Genomic DNA, 21,791 nt, shown 5'->3' with positions numbered 1-21,791 from the left:
TGGATGCTTTTTATGTGGCACCAGCACTGACAGGGTCACCAAGTAACTTGCAAGACAAAGATCCTTTAAGAGGGGAGGGGGCACTGGAGGAGGTGATCTTGTGCCAAATGATGAAAGGTTAGAGTGTGACAGAGAGACAGAAACAGGTGTCTTGCTGTAGGGGAGGTACATGGAGAGAGAGAGAGAGAGAGAGAGAGAGAGAGAGAGAGAGAGAGAGAGAGAGAGGGAGGGAGAGAGAGAGAGAGATAGAGAAAGAGAGAGATAGAGAAAGAGAGAGAGAGAGAGAATGAGGACCGAAACAGTGAGAATGAGTGCAACACCACATTGGTGAATAAATATTCTTTATTTGTGGATCAACAAGGCTACTATAGGTTTCATGCAGAGAATGCTCAGCAATTATCAAGCCTACCACATGGAATGTTGGTATCTGTCTCCATCCCATGTGGCAGGCTTGATAACTGCCAAGAATTCTCAGTATGAAACCAATGGTAGCCTTGTTAACCCACAAATAAAGTGTGTGTATGCGTGCGCACACGTGCACGTACGTACATACATACAGCTTAATTTACAAGCGTAGCTATTCGCAAAAGAACATTATTTCATGTCCATCTACATGTATTTATATAGCGGAAATTTTCAGCGGTATGCATCCCCTGATTTAGGCACAGGTGTGGCTGTGTGGTTGAGAAGCTTGCTTTCCAACAATATGGTCTTGGATTCAGTCCAACTGAGTGGCACCTTAGGAAAGTGCCTTCTACTAAAGCCTCGAGCCGACCAAAGCCTTGTGAGTGGATTTGGTGGATCAAAACTGGAAGAAGCTCATCATGTGTGTGTGTCTCACACAGTCTTTTTTGCATTGACATCATGTGATAGTTGTAAACGAATGCAAATGTTGCGCAAGAAGTATCTTTTGTTCCCAATCTTCTGTGAAAATATGTCTGGTTAATCTGATCCATGCAAACATGGAAAACTGGACGTTAAATGAAAATGGTTATTATTATTATTATTATTATTATAGTATATGTGCAAAAGTTACCAATTCAACAATACATTATTGCTTGCAATGACATGTACACATCTACAATTGTGTACTGTATAATTGCTTGCTGTATCTCAAGTATGTGTTTGTGTATGTGCAAAATTTTTCTTTGTTGTATATCTCTATGTGCATTCATAAAATGTCATAAAAAGACCTTACAAATCTTGAAAGTACTTACTTTATATGACTGCACCTGTATTTCTCCCATTGCACATCTGCAAATATGAAAAGAAAAAAAATTATTTAGAATTAGTTTAAAGCATAAGATAAAGAGATTTAATAAAATCTCAGATTTAGAGGATTTAATAAGAACTGTAAAGTTATTGAAAGATACTCCAGTTCATGAGGTTTTGCTATATGGCAATACAAATCACAAAGAAAACTTAAGAGAACAACAAGAGATTTTCTGGTTTAGTTGGAGCTTATATCAATGAGTTCCAATTTCCTATTATTAACATATCTATAGGTAAATAATGCGAAACTTAAGAGTATGACAAAGAAGACAAAAAAGAAGCAATTAATCAATGTTTTGTTGAACAAACTTAACAGTATTAAAAGAAGCTGTGAGCATGTCTTAACAGGTCCTAAATAAATAAAAATGCCTGGGAAACAAAAGCTGTAAATCAGTTTCAAGTTTTTATAGTGGTCATGTTATTTGTCCTTAATGTCTGTTATATGTTTTAAAAAAAAGAAAGAAAGAAAAAATAAAAAGAACTTGTTATTAGTGATGGATGTGGTATTAAATCAGAATTGCATTCTATATATCTTACTTAACATGGATATAGAGTAGAAGGTCACAACATTGTGGCATTCATCTTGAGAAAACATCTCGTGTAGACATATAGTGCTTAAAAGCACACAAGCATATCAATAGCCAACAAAAAGTGTCCGGCAATAGCAGTGGAATTGCTAAATCTGGACTTCTGCATGTTTGCACATCATCAGTATACTTAGACAAATTTCACTTCTACTGACAGAAAAATTGTGATTGACAAATTACTGGTGTTGCAAGTAGTTGGTAGGTTGGGTAAAAATTTGTTATTAGTAACCAAAGTAGAATCAGTTCAGAATAGCGAATACTCTATTTGTCTATCCAAAGCATTTTCCTAAGTTTGTCCTGAACATCCATGTTTGTTTTGTTGCATTCTGAATAATATGAAGCTTTCTTTTTGTAAATCCCAAGTTACTCTGAACTGAAAAAAAAAACTGAGAATATTTATCACATTATCATGGAAATCTGTTCTGTGTACCACATATGATACACAACATGGGCAAAGGGTTAGTATAGAATGTATTTGCATTCTGTACAGGATTAAGTGCTGTTTAAAAACAGAAGAATTTTCTGGACTTAAAACCTCAACCAGCATAATGTAGTCATGATTCTATACTGGTAAATCGTTGTTACATTTTTCATGCATACATTTATAAACAATAGTGTTGCTGGATCATATTTCCAACAATGAGAGTGTTAAGAGATGTTTCTGAATGCAGCTTTTGAAAGCTTGTACTTTGCTAGTCTACATAGCCTTTGTTGTAGCTTCTAGATAATTCTCCCACATTTTGACAGCTAAATACAGCAAGCTCTAGTTTCAAGTGTAACTTGGATTCAAGTATTGAGAGGGCTGATGCACTGCTGTGAATGTATTAATTAGCATTTGTAAAAACATATCTTTCAAACCACAGTGACAATATTTTTTTTAACCTAATTTTTAACAAAAAAAGGGTTCCTTATACATGTTAAACTATGGTAGTTCCCAGGGAGATTCAGTATGACAGAGTGTGACATGGCTGGCCCTTTGAAATACATGCACTTTACATCTTTACCAGCTGAGTGGACTGTAGCAACGTGAAATAAAGTGTCTTGCTGAAGGACACAATGCACTGCCAATAATCAAGCTCCCGTCCTTACAATCACAAGCTGAATACCCTAACAACTAAGCAACATACTTGGAAATGAACAACACTGCTTGTATGACAGTGATGCTTGTTTAAAACTATCACATGATGTCAAAACAAGGGTACATGCAAACATACACCAACACACTTCTGTTATATGGCAATATTTGACCATCTTTCAACTCACTGATGAGTGCCTTGATTCCCACAAAACCTTTTGTCCTCAGCCTGATCCCCTGTCTGTATCATCTCTTGGTCCTTGAAGGCTTGCTCTGGTACTCCATTACTACCATCTTACCTTCTCAGCTACTTACACCCTTATGTAATGCTACATATCTCCTGTAGAGCAAGGCACTTCTGCTTGTCCCTGGCATAAAACCATCTCTTACCCATCTCAAATACTTCCTCCACTTAGTTGGGGGAGCTTTTCCTTTCCAGTCTTACAAGTTATTTGGCAACCTTATTAATGTCAGTGGTATATAAAAAATAAAGTACACACTGTAAAGTGGTTGGCATTAGGAAGGACATTCAGCCATAGAAACCATGCCAAAGCATGAAGCGGCCCTGTGGCTCACCGGATCCTGTCAAACTATCCAACCTATGCCAGCATGGAAAACAGATGTTAAGCCATGATGTGTACATTGAGTATTCTGCATTTTTAAATAACAGATGAATTATGTATGTGCCTACATGCACACATATGTTCATTATTCACAAAAAATTCTATTCTACTTTCAACATATATAATCTTGAAAATTACATGTTGTATTTGAATGAAGGATTAAAAAAAAAGTAGCAAAGATAGTTATTAGAATAATCATTTTAGATATAAATATAAAAATTAGCCAAAGGACTAATTTAATATTGGCAAATAAAAATAATGAAATAATTTCACTTCAGAAAGAATTCTTTCAAGTCGATCATTTATTAATTATAAGCAATCAAATGGGTGATTTCTTTTTTATATAATGTAAAGTGTTCAACCATAGTATTAAACAATATTACTAAATTTTTCCTCTAACAAAGCTCTGTAATTATATATACAAATGTTCCAATTTATTCTGCTCATCAGAACAACCTAACATTTTAGATTTGATGGAGAAATGATAGCTTAATGGTAGCATCATTATACAGAGTTTAAATTCTACTTAAGTTGATTTAGTCTCTTCAACATCAAATTTTTAAAAAAAATTATCTAAAAAAGAAACCAAAAAAAAAAAAAAAAACTGCATTAAACTTTCTTAACAGAAAAAAAATAAAAAAAGGAAAATTTTTACTAATCAAAAAAAAGAAAATTTCAAATCTGTCAGATTTTCTTTCCTGCCATTTTTCAACAAATTCCAATTTATCTATTTCCAAATTGATTCTTTCCAAATGGGAAATATACAAATTGACGTTTATTATTCTGTCACCATTAATATTTTCAATGTCTGGTGATTAACAGATGCCGAACTGAATTATTTCAATACAAAGTTGTTTGCAATTCATTAAAAAGTTGTTTCCTCACCCTACCCTACCCCACCCTACTTTCAGTAAAAGGTTACTATTTATTATTTTATTTAATTTTCATTTATTCTATTTTTGCGATTTGCAAACAATAGCCATTGTTGGCAACAAGCTTACAATAAGTGAATCACTAGTTTCGCAGTATTTCTAATGAAAGTCTCTAACTCAATGCAAGACACCATTTAATAAGGCACCACTCTCCATAGAATTGCACAGCACTTGGGCTTTTGGGAAGAAATGGAGCATGAATGGAGTTTGAAGCAATCCCAAGTAAAGCTCATTACTGTATTGAGATAAACCCAGCTGCACTATCATCATCACCATTTTAATGCCTGCATAGGCTGGATTGAGTTTATTGAGGTAGATTTTCTATGGCTGGATGCTCTTCTTGTCATTAACCCTCACCTGTTTCCCAGCAAGGTAATATTTCATTGTGGCCAGACATACTTTTGCAGAGGACAAGATGAAAAAAAAAAAAACCCAGAAAACATAGGACAAGTAATACCGCTAAACATTTCACCCGGCGTGCTAATGTTTCTACCAGCTCACCGCCTTGACTATGTTCTGCTCAAGACTTCAACTTGACCATCAGCATGAAGAAGACAAAAGTGTCGAGCCAAGGAACTGTTTATTCTCTGCCATTACTATCAACAATTATAAACTGGAAGTGGTTCTTGAGTTCACATGCTTTGGCTTCATCATCACAGACAAATTCTGCCTAAAATCTGGGAGAACAATAAGCTAATAATGTACACCAAAGTTGCAGTTTATAGAGCTTGTGTCATTAGCAAACTGCTTCAAGTCATTAAGACCTGGAACCACTAATCTACAGAAGAATAATGTCTCAATTCCTTCCACCTCTGCAGCCTGTGATGCATACTGGATAAATTGTGAACTGACCAAATCACTAATAAGGTTCTGACTCTTGCCCAAATACTCAACCTCTTCTGCCTACTTCAATAATGACAACTTTGCTGGTTGGACCACACACTCCAGATGCCAGATGGGAGGATACTAAAAGACTATGAAGAGCTGGCTACCAGAAAGCACAAAGGCAATGCATATAAGATGCACTTTTTACAAAAAAAAAAAAAAAAAATTTTATTAAAAAAAAGACTAAAGAAAAAGTTTCAAAAAAATCATATTAAATCTGATATGTGAAGTTGGGCCTCTCATAAGTTTTAAGCACTAAAAACATTTTTTGCCCCTGAATATGTGATGCTGAAATTGGGGTGCGTCTTTTATGCCATCAAATTTGGCGCTTTGCCTGGACTTTTTTTCTTTTATATTTTGTCCTCATCTTTCCGCTCTCCATCTACATTCCAAAGAAGGATAATATCTAAAACATGAGAATAAATTCTTTCCACTTTTTCGTGTGTCAAACTAATAATTCTGATCATAAACCTACCCCATTTATATTTTCTTTTAATGCTATGTGTGTGTGTTTTACACAACACTGCCAGCTAAGAACAAAAATAGTGCTGAATTTAAATGGCAACTTCGGTAATCTGTAGAATATAGAACCATAAAATAAGTAATGAAATATATACTAGTGTTGCTATAATCAACTAAAAACCGTTGTAGGCAGTGTGCCAGCATGGCTAGTCAGTGAGTGAAACCACTAAAAGAAAATGTGTATGTGCACACCTGAACATGTATATATTCATAAATATTACAAGTATTAAAACTATATATAAAATTACGGCAAACAATGATATTGGAAAGAAAAACCCATGTTAATATTCATTCCAAATTATGCATTGAAAGTAATTTTAGTTTAAAAAATAAGATGAAAATAATTGAGGTAATTACATTAAGCAATTTATCAATAAATATGAGAATTTATTTTTATTTTTTAATTTTATTTTTGCAAAAACCTATTAAAAACCGAGATGGTTTGCTTTTATTTTGCAACATATAATATAATAGCTGACATTTGATATGTTTACAGAAAACATCCAAACATATTCTACGCTGCCATCTAAGAGTCAATGCTATATTTTCACACAGACACATATCACACCCCGCTTTCAAAAATCAATATGGCACATAACGATTAACAGATGGATGAAATATTCATAAAAAAACAATGAAACGTTCAGTCAACTAATTATCATGTTGGGATAGATAGAATATAATGCTATGTTACATATAGATAAAATTGAAACAAAAGAAAAAAAAATTAATCTGTAATGCATTGATAATTATTCAATTAGTCATTATTATATTACAACACAGATTCTCTAGTTTTTAATATGAAACACATTCAACATCTTTATATATACTTTTAAACACTTTATCCAAAAACCACACACACACACATGTTGTATCTATACCTTCAATAATGACACTAAGTTAATTGTATATATCTTAAAATGATAATGAAAAACATATTTAAAATACAGAAAAATATATGAATATTTTTATACACATACAGACACATATGTCTAGATTTGACACACATGCACGCACACATATATAAACAACTTCCAAATCACATACAAGGCATTAGCTAGCTCAGGGCTATAGTAGAAAATAATTACTCATGGTGCAGTGAGATTGAAGCCCCCAATCACAAGGTTGTGAACTAAGTTTCTCAACTGCACATACCAGCCATGCTGGCATGATTTTATATATATAACTCTTCGAAACGCTTAGTTTTAGAATGGTGGCAGCTGATGAAGGAAATGTTCTCTATGAGGCTTGTGTGTTTTCTGTACTCTGTTTATCATTTTGTCCACTTTTTTTTTGCAACATCCTGTACCCAGATATGCATCTATATATACATGTAGATGTAGGTATGTACATACATGTACGTATATACGCATATACTCAAATTATTTGTATTATATATATATATATATATATATATATATATATATACACACATACATACACAACAGATGGCTATCATCACTTTAATATCTACCTTTCCACACTTGTATGGATCAATTGAAACTTTGTTGAGGCAGAATTTTCTATAATTGGATGTCCTTCCTTACACCAACCCCCACCTGTTCTTAGCAAAGTACTAATCACCTAGCCTATCAGGTAGTTATGAAATCCTCCCTATGATGAAACATCTTTCTTTCTCTTTCTCTCTCTCTCTCTATGTGTGTCTGTATGTATGCATATCTGCATACATATATATATACATATATACACGCACATGTACATATACGTATAAAGACTGGAATTTATGATGGCATTTTTAATTCTGTACTTACAACCGATTCATTACGACATAAATATATTTCATGAACATAAATATTAATAATATGAATACAATGATTCATAATATAATAATACATATACATACATTATCACTTTGTACCTGTGTGCAATTCGTCGACTTAGTCTCAAAAATAACAGAACACACACACATATATATGTATATATATATATATATATATATATATCACAATAGGGCTGATATTGACAGATAAAATAGGAGCTATCTTGCTTGTTGTTTTTAAACTATAAACACTCCCAGGGCAAGTTTTTTTTTTGCTGCCTTGTTGCAAAGATAATATCTAGTTTTTACACCTTACTATATTACATATGTGGAGACTACCGTATGTAGTCAATTTATGATATTACTATATTACATATGTGAGACTACGGTATATTTAGTATGCAGAACACTCCCCTCAGGTACCTTCTCTCAGCCCGTACTGTTGATAATCATAATCAGTGTCGCTACATACACTATTTTTATTTACAGGTGAAATTACATTGTAATGATATAATCAGTAAAAGAAATTAATTGCAATAAAAAATTCATTATGACAGAGCAGAAAACACATCATAAAAGCAATTTATTCTTTGTGAACATGTTAAAAATACGCAAATGGCACAGGTGTAACTGTGTAGCTAAGAAGCTAGTTTTGCAACCATGTGGTTTCAGGTTCAGTTCTACTGCATAGCACCTTGGGCATGTGTTTTCAGCTATGGCCTTGGGTTGACCAATGCCTTGTGGGTGAATATGGTAAATGGAAACAGTGGAAATCCATTGTGTGTGTGTGTGTTTTTGTCTCAAACACACACTTAACTGTTTCTGGTTGGTTTACACCCTTGTAACTTAGCAATTCAGCAAAAGAGACCAACAGAACAAATATCAGACTTTAAAAAATAAATACTGGGGTTGATTTCTTCTACTTAAATCTTCAAGACAGTGCCCCTATATTTTACATCTAAAATAATTTTTTTTACTATAAAAATTATGGTTTTCTAGGTATGAAATTGTGACCATGTAAATTTTAAAATGTAATGTTTTTTTTTCTATGATTCCTGTGTATTAAGTCTATAAAATTGTGCATAAAGTATATAAATAAAGTACATTAAGTAATCACCGTGTTTCAATTTCCTTCGCTTTTCAATGATTAGCAGATGAGTGACTTTTTGATAAAGGTACAACACTGGCTTCACTTTCAGGTTTTTGGATAAAGATTAAAGAAATAACCCAATAGGTTTACCATTAATTCCATTAAATATTCATGGGTCCCACTAGTTTATATTAATTTTGAAAATAATGTGGATGTTAGTAGGATAATTTTGCCATTATTAACATGTCTCAAACATAAATTAACATGACATTTTGATGGAAGGTTTTAATTTAGGTCAGATAGGTCGAAGAAGCACCAGGACATTCACATAGAAGACCAAGGAAAACATGCAGAAGTGGTGAAGGCTAATCTTAGGAAACTGAACTTTTAACAAAGAGGATGACAAAGGAATGCAACAAGTGGCAGGATGCTGTCTTGGAGAGGACTTGTTCCAACCTTTCCAAGCATGGGAAAATAGTAAAAAAAGGTGATGATGATGATACATACATATACAAGCATATACACACATACCTTACTTGGAAATAGGTGAGGGTGAACAGCTGGAAAAGCATTCAGCTGTAGAAAATTGAATCAATAAACACCATTTGTCCCTTGGAAAAGTTGATGTTAAAAATGATGATGAGGATACACATGGATGTATACATGTCTATGTATATACTCATTTCATACATATACTCATTTCATACATTACTTCATCGATCAGGATATCAAATGTGCTTCCTTGTACTGTTGTAGCTTTTGAATTATGTCACCCCACTGACTACACAGGTAGGCCAACATTAACCACACCGAATGGAACATCAGCCAGCTGAGTGAACTGGAATAATGTGAAATGAAGCGTTTTGCTCAAGAACACAACACACTATCAATGTGGAAATTAAAACTATGATCTTGTAATCATGAATTCAGTACCCTAACCACTTCACACTATACACACACACGCACATACATATTCATAACCACTTCACATTATACACACACACACACACACACATATATATGCATATACACATTCAGAAACATATAGATACTTACACAGATGAAACTTATTGAGCCAGTTTTTTTTTTTTTTCTTTAAACAAAAAGATGCCCTTCCTGATACCAAACTTTGCATTTGCCTAGACACTAACAGAGGCCATGTCTATTTGTTGTTGAAGAAAATTTTTTTCACTCTCTGACCTTGTCCAATCACTTAAACCGTACAATTCTATGTAGGTTAGTCACATGAATGTAATTTGAAAAAATAAACAAATAAAAAATAAAAATAAAAATAAATGAAAATGAATGCAAAAAAAAAAAAGAAAAAAAGAGAGACTAATGTTCTTGTTTCTCAGTAAAGAAAATTGCTCTACAAAATGCAAAAATTCAACTCTCAAGACAAACACATTATCTGATTTTACAAAATCAGATAATGTATTCCTTTCTGTCGATGAGCCTAGGCTCGAAACGTAAAAGACTTTCTCACTACCTGAGTGTTAAACTAATACATGTTTGTTGTTTACACACACGTCTTCGTCTTTCGTTTTTTTGTAAATTCTCACTATGTATCCATACATATATATATATACACACATGTATTCATACATATATATACATGTATTCATACATATATATACATGTATTCATACTTATATATACATATATATATAAACAAGCACACATACATATATATATGCATACATGTATTCATACATATAAATACATACATACGTATGTGTATGCATATAAATTTTACCTGGGTTGCCAATATGTATATATATATATATATATATATATATATACACACACACACACACACACACACACAAATAAGTATAATGGCAACCCGGGTACACATTTAGCCTAATTATTAAACTTCTCTTTATACTCAAGCAGTATGTATGACAAAAAGAAAGAAAGAAAAAAAGCGACAGACAGGAAAAAAGAAACAGAAAAAGGAAAAGAAAGACAGGCAAACGCACTCACTCACACACACACACACATTTTTGTTATTCAAAGCTAATAATATGTTTGATATATACTGAACATGTATAACCAACTTTTTAAGAAAACAAAATGCTTTGAATATGTGAACTGAACATGAGTGAGACCTAAAATGAGATAGCTATGTAAAATATTTCAAAATAAACTTAAGTAAATACAAGAAATAGTTTAGTTTCAAAAATAATGTATGTTGTTAAGTGAGTGGTGAAATAATGAACAAGATATATTACTTCATAACTTCAAAGTTTTCAAACTGTTAGGATATAGGCATAGACATGGCTGTATGGTAAGAAGCTTGCTTCCCAACTACATGGTTCTGGGTTCAGTCCCACTGCATGACACCTTGCGCAAGTGTCTTCTACTATAACCTCAGGCTGACCAAAGCCTTGTGAGTGGATTTGGTGATGGAAACTGAAAGAAGCCTATATATACATCTATATATGTGTGTGTCTTTCTGTTTGTTCTCCACCACCACGTCTCACACATATTGGTGTGTTCATGTCCCTGTAACTTAGCAGTTCAGCAAGAGACTGATAGAATAAATACCAGGCATTAAAAAATATGCATACTGGGATTGATTCATTCAACTAAAAATTCTTCAAAGTGGTGCCCCAGCATGGCTGCAGTCTGTTGACTGAAACAAGTAAAAGATAAATGATAAGGGATGATTCTTTATCCCCGTTTTTCACATGCGTTTTTTGAGTTATAGTGGCTGCTACATATCTATGTTTCTCTGATGAGGTCATAATAACACCAAAAAATAACTTGAGTTATCTCCCATACTTGCCAAAATAATTAAAAATTAACAAGTGATTCATGTGCTTTTTTTTTTTTCATTGCATAGTTGTTTCTATTAAGTTTTTTTTTAATACTCCCTCAACATTAACTTATTCCTTTGTGTGGATTGATTATCTAACTACCAACATTCAATTGGGAATCTATGTATTGTCACAAGTTTACATGACACAACATACCTAGTTTATCTAAAAACTGAGCATCATTTAGATTCATACAAGCACAGTGAATCAAACATTCTTTGAGAAGTCCTTTATTTTTCACATGCAATGTATATTATATTATATTATATTATATTGAACTGTAGTCTTTATGCATGCACAAAACTAATTAATTTTGCTAAGATACAATCAAAGGATTAATCATAATTACAAAAGACTTACTAATCAATATAACCATAAAATACATACAACAGTAATAAATAGTTTGATGCTCTATACCTACTCACCAAAAAAATATTCAATGACATTAAAAAAAAAAAATGAAATAGAAATATCACAAATTGTAAATTAACCCAACTGATGCAAACATCTGTAAGAAATAATTCCTAATACTCTATAAATAGTAACGTCCTATATAACACATTACAGTGTGTATAACTCAATAACCCTGTTCTAGTTTGAAAGAACTTTTCCCAGACATTGAAGAAGATGGTTTTTATTTATCCCAAGGGACTTCCTTAGCAGGATTTCACAAAGGTGTGGTTTTAACTTCATAGTATGCCTCCTATAATCCTTGTTTTTTGTTTATTATTATTAGAGCATTGGAAAACAAAAAAGCCTTGCTGTACATCTTCCGGTTCTTTACATTCTTATTTCAATTCTTGCTGAGGCCAACATTGCCTTTCATCCCTCAGGGGTTATAAACTGCCAGTCTAGTACTGGGGATTGGTGTTAATGACTAACCCCTTCACCTAAAAATTACTGGCCTTGTACTTAAATCATAAATAATTATTATTATTATTATTATTATTATTATTATTATTATTATTATTATTATTATTATTATTATTATTATTATTATTATTATTATTATTATTATTATTATTATTATTATTATTATTATTATTATTATTATTATTATTATTATTATTATTATTATTATTATTATTATTATTATTATTATTATTATTATTATTATTATTATTATTATTATTATTATTATTATTATTATTATTATTATTATTATTATTATTATTATTATTATTATTATTATTATTATTATTATTATTATTATTATTATTATTATTATTATTATTATTATTATTATTATTATTATTATTATTATTATTATTATTATTATTATTATTATTATTATTATTATTATTATTATTATTATTATTATTATTATTATTATTATTATTATTATTATTATTATTATTATTATTATTATTATTATTATTATTATTATTATTATTATTATTATTATTATTATTATTATTATTATTATTATTATTATTATTATTATTATTATTATTATTATTATTATTATTATTATTAAGGCAGCAAGCTGGCATAATTGTTAGAACATCAAACAAAATACTTGGTGGTATTTCTTCTGACTCATCATGTTCTGAGTTCAAATTCTGCTGAGGTTGATTTTGCTTTTCATCCTTTCAGGGTCAATAAAAACCAGTTCAGCACTGAGGTCAACATAAATAGCTTCACCCTCCCCTCAAAACTGCCGGCATTCTGCTAAAATTAGAAAGAATCATTATTATCATGCAAAAATGACCTCAGTTCAAATCCTGCTGAAACCAACTTTGCCTTTAATCTATCTGGGTCAATAAAAGTACAATGACAAGTGCCAGGATTGATGGTACTGACTAACCCTTAAAACTAGATATGCCAGTCTTTTGCTGCCGTTGCACTGCTACCACTAGAAAATTTTTTTAATATTTTCAAAACTAATTGAGAAAATGACTGTATCTCAATAGAAATATGGTAACAAAAGGGTGAAATAAAGAACAACAAAATCTAAAATGAATTTCAGTTATTTCTTCATTGTCCAATAAGAAACTCATTATCCAAAAATCAATAGTCACATTTATAATTTATACATGATTTTTCTAAAATATACTTGCAAAAGGAATCATAAAAATCAGATATACCTTAACTTGTAGTATGTTGCTGAAGCTTCTACAGTATAAAAAATTTCAGTTCCTTTGACAAAACAAAAAAACCTCACAAATGTTCTAGATCACTGGTTCTCAACCATTTTTGGCCTATGGATCGCTCTGATACTTTATTTCACTCTGCTGGATCCTCATAGCCATTCAATGTTTAAAAAGATCCTTTTTATAATTAAATATTATGAATTGTAAAAAAAAAAAATTGCTAAAATATTTTGTGTATTGTAGAAGTACAACCAATTTATTGCCAATTAATTTTAACAAAAAAAATTGTATATGGACCCTCAGGGATCATATGGGTTCTGATTGAGAACTGCTGGAAAGCTTTACATCGTAGATTTATTTGATGAGGGTTGATGTAGGTCAAAACACTAACATACATCAAAATTGCAAAACCATTTAGACGTGTGAGAAACACAGTTGATAGTAACCTGCCTGCTCCAACCTATTTACAGCTTGTCACTAAATGTCTAACCATTGTTACAACATTCCAGAACAAAACTATAGCAACCTTATGGAATCAATCACATAGACAGCAGTAGAAAGGTAATTGCATTAATAAATCTAGACATTGCTGCACAACATTAAATGTCTTGCTGTCTTTGCCATACAGAGTCAAACAGAAGTGACATGTTTTCAATCTGCCTTAAATGCAGTTACTCTCCTTTGATTTTCAAGGTAAAGAAAACAAAAAAATTTGTTCCAACATAGGTGCAGGTTTAATGGGAAAAATTTGCTTCTCAAACATGTGACTTTTGGTTCAGTCCCACTGCACAGCAAAACTTGGGCAAGTGTTTTCTACTATAGCTCCAAACTGACCCAAAGCCTGTATATATCATCATCATTTAACATCCACTTTCCATGGTTTGACTGAGGACTGGCAAGCCAGAAGGCTGCACCAGGCGCCATACTGATTTGGCAAGGTTTCTACAGCTGGATGCTCTTCCTAACGCCAACCACTCCAAGAGTGTACTCTTTTACTTGTTTCAGTCATTTTGACTGCGGCCATGCTGGAGCACCACCTTTAGTCGAGCAAATCAACCCCAGGACTTATTCTTTGTAAGCCTAGTACTTATTCTATCGGTCTCTTTTGCCGAACCGTTAAGTTACGGGGACATAAACACACCAGCATTGGTTGTCAAGTGATGTTGGGGCACACACACATGCATATATATATGTGTGTGTGTGTGTGTGTGTATATATATATATATATATACAATGGGCTTCTTTCCGTTTCCATCTACCAAATCCACTCACAAGGATTTGGTCGGCCCAAGGCTATAGTATAAGACACTTGCCCAAGGTGCCACGCAGTGGGACTGAACCCGGAACCATGTGGTTGGTAAGCTGTGCCACCGGCAACGACCACGCTCGAATGGTGCTTTATACGTGCCACCGGCACGGGAGCCAGTCAGGCAGCACTGGCACCGACCAGATTCATATATATATATGTGTGTGAGTGTGTCTTTGTGTTGTGCTTGTTCCTCGCCACCACTTGACAACTGGTGCTGGTTTGTTTACATCTATGTAACTTAGTGCTTTGGCAATAGAGGCTGATAGAATAAGCATCAGGTTTAAGAATAACTACTGGGGTCAATTTATTCAACCAAACCCTTCAAGGCATGGTCTCAGCATGACTGCAGTGCAACGACCAAAACAAGTAAAAGATAAAAGGCCATTTCCAAAGTTAATATAACATCCAAGACAGTTTAGAGGAGAATAATTGACATCTGAAAACTAACAGTTTAACAGTTATGGAAGCAGAAACATTTGGGCATGTAATTTGCCAAAATATATTTTCCATATCACAAAATACATTTGCCTGAATGAGAACAGAATATGAAACCAGCCCAATATTTTTACTCCTATTGCTTTTATGTCACCGTACATCTGTCTTTTGTTCACCCTCTCCCAACTCTCACTCCCCCCCACCCCAGCACACCACCTACATATTTTCTGTGATCTATCCACAAGTTTGTTACACAGCTGTTCTCATCCCTTCCTGTATTTACACTTATCACCTCCTATTTCCTGAGCCTCTCCTAGTCTTCCCCCTCCTCCCCCCACACTGATATTCATCGTTGACCCCCCCCACCCTAGTTCCATTTACTTACATTCACCTCTATACTCGTCTCAGTAAACACCTCACCATTAACTCATATGAACTTCCAGTTGTCGTCTTACATTATAAAGTCTATGTCTCTTCCTATAACTTTGCTCTTCAAACCTCAATATCTTTCGCTAAACTGCCTTTTGTCCCTAGCTCTTACTCTGAATTCACTCCTCACTATTTTCTGTTGTGTGTTTAATCCGTCACAAGAGAAATACTTACTATATGCTCTAATGAACTCATCTACCCACATTTCGTGATTCTTTGTCCATATTCTCTCATACCCAAGTTCATGTCTGAGAGTACACTCTGACACCTCACCACCATCTTTACCAGCTTCTCCCACGCTTATACAATGTGGAGTAGCCATGTATCTCCCCTATAGTAAGATACCTGTGCCTGTCCCTCTATCATACTTAGAGTAATGCTACCACCCTCTCTACTACAAACCCACTTAGTTGTGGGTCTTTACTTTGTCTTCAGGTTACTTGACAACCTCACTAGTGTTGGTGATCTCCCAACAAAGCATCCAGCACATTCAGGTAGTAAAGGAAGGTGTCATATCCAAAGACTGAAGTAATATAGTATCATTGCCAACTGCTACAAGGGCAAACGAGATTCATTAGAGAGCAGAAATTACAGAAACATCAAATTGTTGGACCAAATTATAAAAGTTACAGAAAGAGATATAGTACAATTAGGGACAGAATTAACTTAGATGAGATACAGTTTGGTTTTGTGCTAAGAGGTAGTACTGCTTATGCTATCCTCCGAGTGAGACAACTGCTGGAGAAGTACTAAGGAGTAAACCTCTAATACTCAGCATTTGTCAATTCGATGAAGGTCTTTCAGGGTAGTAGCTCTGTGTGCATGTGTGTGTGTTGCTTATAGTGCATAACTTAGACTTGAGTTTAAATTGATAAGATTGTGCAGATTCAAGTTGTTTTGCTGAAAAGAACATTTGTCTAAAGAAGTTGATGTTGTTAGGAGTAATATTAACCATTTAGCATTTCAATCAGCCAAATATTCTACTTGTTTTATGTTCAAACTGACCAAATTCAGCCTCTACCATCTACCTTAAAATGTCATTCTAAAAATAAGCAATTACATAATGCAAATCTTGAAGCTACAAACAAGATAATGCCTGATTAATTCAAAATAATGTGAATAAATAAGCATTACATTTGACAGTAATCTGAATGCTAAAGGGTTAAACTACGAGAAAAGAACAAAGGACAAAGCCCAACTGTAGAAAATGCCAAGCAGTAAATAATCTCTTAAGTAAATAAATAATTTCTAAAGGAAAAGCAAGCCGACTGTCAAGAATTGGAAAAAGAGTTGGTTGAAAGTGTAGAATATAAGAGAAAAGATGGATACATTGTAATAACATTACTTGTAATGTTACAAAACAAAAAGAAAAGGGGGGGGCAGAAGAGAAATATGAAATTAGTCAATCTTTCAAATTTTCAGTTTTTAATTTCAATGGGCGGAACCAGAGATTTTTCAGAAGGCATTTTTTTAGCTCTACATTAGGAAAAAAAAAAAAAAAAATTCACAGAAGATTCCCTCTGATTTAGATGATAAGACTGCAGATTCAGAGTTTTATGATAAAACTGGAAAAGCAGCATGAGACACCTATTTTTTTTTTCATGCCAAGAACAGTAGACTAGAGAAAACAAAGAAAAACTGTCTGTATATTAATAGGATATGAAGCAACATTTCAGCACAGTTTTGTGATTTAGCTGGAGGAATTAAATTTAAGTACTGTTGTTATTTTTAAAAGAAATGACAATTCCAAAATCAGAAAAATTTTCTTTATTGTTTACTTGATTCAATCATTGGATTGTGGCCATGCTGGGGCACTGCCTTCAAGGTTTAGTTGAACAAAATGATCTCAGTACTTAAATTTTTTCTTTTTTCAAAGTCTGGTATTTATTTTATCAATCTCTCTCGCTGAACCACTAAGTTAAAGGGATGTAAACAAATCAACAATGGTTGTCAAGTAGTGGGGAACAAATACAAATAGAAACACACACACACACACACATGATAGGTTTCCACAGTTTCAGTCAACCGAATTGAATTGGCTACAGAAGACATTTGCTCAAGGTGCCATGCAGTGAGATTGAACCTGAATCCATGTGGTTGGGAAACAAACTTCTTAACCATACAACCATTGTTCAATGCCACTTTTAAAAGGCTGGATTAATGGAGAAGGCATACCTTTATGATGAGAAAAGTAGATAAAAAAAGACCCCCAGAGCATTTACAAAAGAAACCTGCAATGCTGGCATGGAACCAGTTTATAGAATCACTTTAATGAGCCAGTAAAACACTTTAAAAGATTATGGGAAATTCATCAAACATTAATCCTGTATGGCTTGGCAAGTGTTCTTTAGCCTCTTGATGATGTTTTCAACACAAACCATTTAAGGTTTGAATAACCTATGGAATGATCAGGATGCAACTACAGACATCACCACAAATTTAGATTAAGATGATAAAATGATGAATAGATAGGATGGGACACAGATGAAAAGATAAATAATGAAAAATGGTTAGAATTATTTTCAGAATTGGATGATGATTCAGACTTTGATGAATTTGAAGCAATAAACTCATGAGAATGCTTCATGATCAATGACAGAGCAAAAACAGAAGCCATGTTAGTTCTATTAAAGAGTTTTAGAATTTGTAACATTATTATAGTGGTTTCTACAAGATATATAAATTACAATGGGTGTACATGGGGATAGAGGTCATATAAATGCATAGTATATACTGAGTCTTTAGCTCCAGAATGCAAAAAGGAAATAATATATCAAGACTGTGTCTCTCTGTCTTTCTACACACACACTCACTCACACATTTTTGGTCCTTGTCAATGATGAGTACCACATTGGGATTGCTGTGTGATTTGAGAAATTTGCTTCCCAACCACATGGTTTCAGGTTCAGTCCCACTGTGCAAACCATGGGCAACTGTCTGGCACTATAGCCCTGGGCCAATCAAGGACTTGTGAGTGGATTTGGTAGATGAAAACTTAAGGAGTCCCATTTGTGCATATGTATGTATGCATGCATGTATGTAAGCATGTGTGTACCCTTGTCTTGACATCATGTGATGGTTATAAACATGCATGTTCGTGTTCAGTTTTCTAAAGAAAACCTGTCTGGCTTTTGGAAACAGGTGAGGGTTGGCAACAGGAAGGGCATCTAACTGTAAAAAACCTACCTCAACAAATTCTGTCTGACCCATGCAAGAATAGAAAAGTAAACAAATGATGATGATGACACTTTGCATAAACACTAAAACATTTATTCAGCAAAGAATCAGAATTTAACAAATTATCTAACATTGGTGAGAACAAAAGCATTCCATCAACAACCCATCTTCTTTTCTTCTTTTTTTTTAAAAATAGAATCACTGATTCTTGTCACCCATCATCCACCACCACCATCCAATTTCTGACCATGGCTAGTTTGTCTAATCTTATGGATTCAGACAATTTGTTTTCATATTTTCATCTTTTCTCAAATTCAAATTTCAACACATACAATACAAAACTAAATTTAATAACAGAACAATACAAATCAAAATTCAAAATATTACAATTTTAAAAAGAATCTGGGCTGTTTGACCCACAATACATTCCATCCATTAGATATTAACTAAAGCAGGGGTTTTCAAACTGTGGTCCGATGACCACAGGGAGTCCATAGACAGCAAATACTTTTTATGGGTAATTTGATTTTATATATGTTTTTTAATCGAAATCTTTTAATTGACAATAAACCTATTTGTTAAATACTGTTAAATAAATAAATGTAAAAATATGTTATTTTAAGCAAATATTTATGTATAAATTTCATAAGCGTTTATAAGGGGGTCCCTAAGGTAAAGCCTGAAATATAAAGGGGTCCGCAAGTCAAAAAGTTTGAAAACCCCTGAACTAAAGGATACCTAGTAATTCTCTATCAGAGGTACTAATTTTTTTTTAATTAATACAGAATCAGTACAATGAAGCATTTCTCTGTAGCAAGCTCTCCTATTTGTATTTAATCATACTATTCTATGGTATTTATATACATGGTGATAGAAATATCTATTTTAGTCTTTATAAATTGTATTTATTATTTTCAACAGTATTATATTGCAACAATGTGTATTTAATTGTTTTATCATAAATTGTATCAAATTTTATTAATTTTCTTTCATATTGTTCACTTATTAATTTGTATTTATAGTCTCTATATGTGTTGGAATTTTAATTTGAAAAACAGAAAGGATGGTCACAGTTGGATTGCTGATGTTCTTTAATGTAAAAAATATCTGAGTACACAAAATAGTGGGAAATTTGAACATATATTTGTGTCTTTGTGTTTGTTTGTCCTTTCACCATAACTTGACAACCAGTGTTGGTTTATTTATGTCACTGTAGCTTAGCAGATCGGTACAAGACCGATAGAATAAATACCAGCTATAAAAATAAGTACCAAGGTCGAGTTGTTCAACCTAAAACCTTCCAGGAGGTGCCCCAGCAAAGCTGTAGTGAAATGATTGAAACAAGTAAACACTAAAAGACATGATTGAGAAGTTTATGTTCTTACCAATGTGGGGAAAAAAAAATATTTCCATAAAAAAAAACGTTTGCAGTTGGAACACTTTCATTCTCAAGAGTATTTCATGAATTAATACTTTATTTACTGATCACAGAAATTTACATATTTTTAATTGAATGTGAAAAGAACAAAGTGAACTTTATTGATCTGTTTTTTGTCAAATGATAACTGCATTTAACGCACTCATCTGATATGGACGAGTGCAAACACAAGCATCAGACTTACTATCAAAGTGATTGAATATCTAGCTGTATTTATTGTTCATACCCTAATCAATATTCTTTGTTTATACAGATGACTTTAAAGGGCTGTGTATTCAGATTTTTTTTATTTATTTTCGTATATTTTTTTAATGGAAAAATGATTCTAATGCCAGGATGTTCCAATTTGTTCCACTGTATAGAAATATATGTTGTAATAATTTTCATTATATAATGAGAGTGCTGTTTCAATAGAATTATAACTAGGAATTGAAAAGAATTTCCTTATGTTGAAAATGTATTTCACCCCTATGTACTTCTCTCTCTCTCTCTCTTTCTCCACACACACAGATGAGTGGACAAACGAAAGAAAGTGGCAAGAAGTTACATGTAAACGGTTTGACTCAGCTCCATGACTTGAAGTTTCGTGAGCTCGTGGGGCAAACCCATCTCATCAGATATCTAGGGAAGACTCTTCCCTAGGTATCTAATCATATGGAGCTGAGTCAAGCTGTTAGTAATAAACACACACACACGCATCGTTTACTTAAAAAGAAAAACAGGTTATGCCTAGCGGAAGGGCATCCAGCTGTAAACAATGCAATAATATATCCCGTTAATCCAATGCTAGCATGGAAAAATATACGTAAAAATGTACTTGATATACATATACACACACATACATTACGTACAAATAAACTAACACTATATTACTCATGTTTATACACAATTTAGATATTTGCACTATACATACAGTATGTATTTTTCATCAGCAAAAAAGTTATACAACTGCATCAAGGGCCGAGAGGTTTGTGCATGGCATACATATAGTGTGTTGCATGCATGCATGTACCTACACACACACACTCTCTCTCTCTCTCCTGCACTATACTTATATATATATACACACACCATATATATATATACACACACACACTATATATATATATATATATGTATATATATGTATATATATATATATATATATATATATATATATATATATATATATATATATATATATATATAAACTCAAGTTGGGGAGTAGAATATATAAACATCTAAAAACAAATGTAAATTAGATACACAAAAGTAAAAGAGAATAAAAAAATTAGTGTTATGTGGGAATCGAATCTACATCAACTTAATACCTTAGAACATAT

General features: G+C 32.8%; 1 protein-coding gene across 4 annotated transcripts in view; it reads right to left on the bottom strand.

Moving 5' to 3' along the window:
- Positions 1 to 21,791, bottom strand: part of LOC106883430 (vang-like protein 2-B) — a 45,483-nt gene that overhangs the window by 19,784 nt on the left and 3,908 nt on the right. For 2 of the 4 annotated variants that reach the window (XM_089338047.1, XM_014934438.3), the window contains exon 2: positions 1,218 to 1,254. The gene's annotated coding sequence lies outside the window, so the exon portion shown is untranslated. Of the gene's footprint in view, positions 1 to 1,217; positions 1,255 to 9,297; positions 9,729 to 9,822; positions 9,968 to 21,791 lie in introns of those variants that run through there. The other 2 variants (XM_014934439.3, XM_052974997.2) reach the window with 2 other exon arrangements.

The sequence above is a fragment of the Octopus bimaculoides genome, chromosome 20 (assembly GCF_046866305.1).
Source record: "Octopus bimaculoides isolate indiv1 chromosome 20, ASM4686630v1, whole genome shotgun sequence".
In the NCBI taxonomy this organism is placed as follows: Eukaryota; Metazoa; Mollusca; class Cephalopoda; order Octopoda; family Octopodidae; genus Octopus; species Octopus bimaculoides.
The sequence above is the reverse complement of the archived record's forward strand: the minus strand, read 5'-3'. Positions and strand labels throughout refer to the sequence as shown.